The sequence below is a fragment of the Haliotis cracherodii genome, unplaced genomic scaffold (assembly GCF_022045235.1).
Source record: "Haliotis cracherodii isolate W230 unplaced genomic scaffold, xgHalCrac1.p SCAF_17, whole genome shotgun sequence".
Classification (NCBI taxonomy): Eukaryota; Metazoa; Mollusca; class Gastropoda; order Lepetellida; family Haliotidae; genus Haliotis; species Haliotis cracherodii.
In genome coordinates this window covers 9968908-9972881 of record NW_027266272.1, presented here as the reverse complement: position 1 = coordinate 9972881, position 3974 = coordinate 9968908, and the positions used below count along the sequence as shown (strand labels likewise).

Genomic DNA, 3974 nt, shown 5'->3' with positions numbered 1-3974 from the left:
TTAGCATCGTGCTGACAACCACTCCAAAAAGCAACAAAAGTATGCAATTATTCAACATTACGAAATGCCACGCCTTTCCGAAAATGAGCGTCTGCGAGCCATTGGTATGCTTGAACCAGGATCGAGTCAACGTGATGTTGGAAGACAATTTAACGTCCACAGAAACACAATTTGGTGTTTATGGCAACGTTGGCAACAGACGAATGCAGTCAGACACCATCCTCGGAGTGGCAGGCCACGCGTAACCAATTATCGACAAGAAAACTGGATTCGAGCAACACACCTACGAAATCGATTCCAGCCAGCAAGAAGCATCCCTTGCCTTCGACGAATATCTTCACAAAAAGTACGTCGCCGCCTCATATGTGCAGGGATTGTCGCCAGAAGACCCGCCAGACGTCCCATTTTGACAGGAAACCACTGTCAAGCACGTCAACAGCGTCTACGCTGGACGGCCATGCAGTGGGGACAAGTTCTATTCACTGACGAGTCTCGTTTTCACCTCAGCCACAGCAATGAACGGATTCGAGTGTACCGACGTCGAGGTGAACGTTACGTCAATCATTGTGTCATAAAAGAAGGCGGGTTTGGGGGCGGCAGCGTTATGGTATAGGGTGGGATTACAGCAAAACAGAGGACCCGTTTGATAGTGGTAGAGGAAAATCTCAATGGACAGCGCTACCGCGACGAGATCATCGGCCCTGTTGTTCCACCGTCTTTGCGTCGTCCTGGCTCAGGTATTACCTTTCAACATGACAACGCCCGGCCTTATATTGCTTGACTTGTTCATGACTCTCTTCAACAAAACAACGTGAATGTCATCCCCTGACCGGCTCGCACCCCTGATCTCCCACCAATCGAGCACATGTGAGATGAGATGGATTGGCGCCTTCGACGTCAACCAAGTGTTCCACAGACACTCCAGGAACTTCTAAACATGTTCCAGCATATATGAACAGATATCCCAGAGGACTTTGTGCGACGCCTGGTCCATTCCATGAGACGAAGATGTGTTGCTTGCATCGCAACCAGAGGTGGACATACACGCTATTGATTTGTAAATTGACATTTTGGCATGTTCATGGTTTTTTTTATGAAATCACGCATTTTCTGAAGTCAGTATGGCAAATTAGACCATTTGAACACTTACAGGAGTCTTTTATCTGTTGCAAACCGAAATTGTTTCAGATTTTGTAAAAAACATAACTTTGCATTAAATCTTATTCAATGTCACAGGAACTTTTGTTGTTCAGTATATGTTGAGTATCATTTCGGTACCACCTGCTCTTGCAGACAGTCACCATGAAATTCACTCGATAGTATTTATATTATTAGACATTCTTATCAATTAATTCTTTATGCTGAGTTTCAGTTCAATCGTGCCGGAATCGTTGTGATATACCAGTCTATCAAACATACATAACTGCAAGCATAATCTGAGTTGTTTCGTTATATATATGTAACCGGGGTTTGTGATGGCAAAAATAAGGTCCAACACAGGCTACGGGTGTGAGTCTTTATTGCCTTTGTAGATAATGACACCCTGTAATTATAAAAAAAACTGTAGTATACAGGCTTCATACACATACATTTTCATACAATACAAAGCGACCTTTCATTTGATATAAACATGGTCTATATTCTCTACATGAGCATGAACTTAATAATCAATGATATATAAAATGATTATCTTAACCCTGAAGTAAACAAACAATTTATCTAGGGCGATAACTCGATCCAGACATTACTTATAGGTGAGGTGAAATGGGGTTTAACGTTGCGTCCAAGATTATTGCACTTATATAGCGACGTGACATTACTTTTAAGATTGCAATATATAGATGGTCCATGGTTCTAAAATACAATAAACATTACAAATACAATTACCACTTTGTTGAAACTACTATATTAATTCATTAACTGATCATACATTTGGTATGATACACTATTTACAAAATATATTGCGTGACACGACAAACATGTCAATTATCCGTACCCTGTGGGTGACACTGGGATGTTTGTGCTCTCCAGGCAGCCTTGCGTGGTAGCTATGCAGCTATCAGCACACTCCTATTTACAAAATCCACTATGAATACATATAACATATAGAATACAATTGAGGAAATGTAACTAACTACACACTATCATATATTGATTGACATTGCAAACAAATTCAGTATTTACACAATGATAAAAATCAACGCATTCACTCAAACATTCACACAGAAAGAAGAAGGATGAAAAGCATTTATAGTGTTTACTTAGCCTTATTTAATTATTAACTTAACAATATGGTGACAGAATCACCATACCAGAGATAAGCATGTTAATGATACTGAAATAGCATTCCACATAACTTAGATAACATAAGTTATATCATTATACAAATACATACATAGATATTCGCTACCACATTTATAGATCACTAACCTCAACAATCGAATTATTTATCCAAGATGCGTCCCAGTCCAAATTGTTGCCTGACTTCTGAAATGGTGTAGTGTCCAGTGCAAGATGGATGAAAAGTGCACAGTTTGAACAAGCCAATGAAAACAAGGCTTGGGCTAGAACTAGAGAAGATTCAATGACACAAACATGGACCAACCCAACCACCCTCTAGATATTGAACTAAGAACCTACTTTACTAACAACTTAAAATAATATTACAGACTTAAAGGACCTCAAATAGATAAAACATATGTACAACAAAACTGTATGTTAACACTTGTGTCTGCCACATACTTCCCCCCGACAGGAAAATGATGTCTCATCATTTGACCTTGCGGCTAACAAGATCAAGGAGAGTATAAGCCACTCGGTGTCACTGATCCCGGAATCTATCATCAGCTAGCAGAGAATTGAGAAAGTTGGCTCTGGCAAGCCATTCTGGATTTCCAGGATCAGTTATGGCAGAAAGAACATAGTCTCCAGTTCTCATCCAACTGGGCTGTGACCTGGTTCTGGTTAACCGCCGTGGCTGAGAAGTATCTTCTGGCTGCAAATTGGGTTGTTCTTCTCTGTCATCCTCACTACCTGTGGCCCCAGTCTCAGATCTGTCTTCATCTTGCTGGTTCTGGTGAATAGTATCATCAGTTGGCTCTTCTTCTTCCCTCCCTTCTTCAGTAGGAGTCTCATCTCCTTCTAAAGCTTCTGCTGACTCTCCTTCAGTTGGCCTTTCCACTGTGATGTCAGTAGGAATTGAAGGTACTGATCAACTGGTATAGCCAATTGCTAATTCCTCATCAGATAGCTCTTCACTCGTTTCGACAGCCGTGTTCTTCCTCGGCTTAGGCACAAGCATTAGTACTTGTCGTCGTCTGGGTTGAATGGCTGGTGGCATTTTGACTGGCAAAGAACTAACTGGCAGCAAGAGGTTACGATGAAGCACTCTATTCCTTCCCTCTCCATTCTCCTTTCCAACCTCAAAGACAGGTATTGATGGATTGGGATGGTGCAGCACAACATATACATCTTCCTCCCATCTGTTAGCTAATTTATGTCTTCCATCAAAGGCCACAATCTTCACAAGGACTCGATCGCCTGGTTCCAACATTGCAGCTCTGGCCCTCTGGTCATAGTAAGTCTTCTGCTTGGCATGAGATTTCTGAGATGCTGTTGAAGCTATGTCATAGGCTTGCCTCAAACGGTCCTTCAAAGATTTGGTGTACTCCGTTATGGACTTGCTTTCCTGAATTTCCATGTCCAATCCAAAAACAAGGTCAACTTGTAGTCTTGAATGTCTTCCAAACATCAAACAGATGTTGACTCATGGCGGGTACAGTTGTAGGCGTGGACGAGTGAACCTACATGCGCCTTCCAGTTCCCCTTTTCATTTGGTTCCAAAGTACCAAGCATGTCACAAAGAGTACTGTTGAACCGTTCTGTCATCCCTTTGCCCACTGGATGGTATGGCGTTGTTCGGGACTTTTCTATTTTCAGAAACTGGCACAATGCCTGCATCACCTTCCCTGTAA

At 41.7% G+C, this 3974-nt stretch overlaps 1 pseudogene; it reads right to left on the bottom strand.

Annotated features, from left to right (window-relative positions):
• Nucleotides 1-2770: 2770 nt before the first annotated feature.
• On the bottom strand, nucleotides 2771-3751 carry LOC139464793 (uncharacterized; annotated as a pseudogene).
• Nucleotides 3752-3974: the final 223 nt, after the last annotated feature.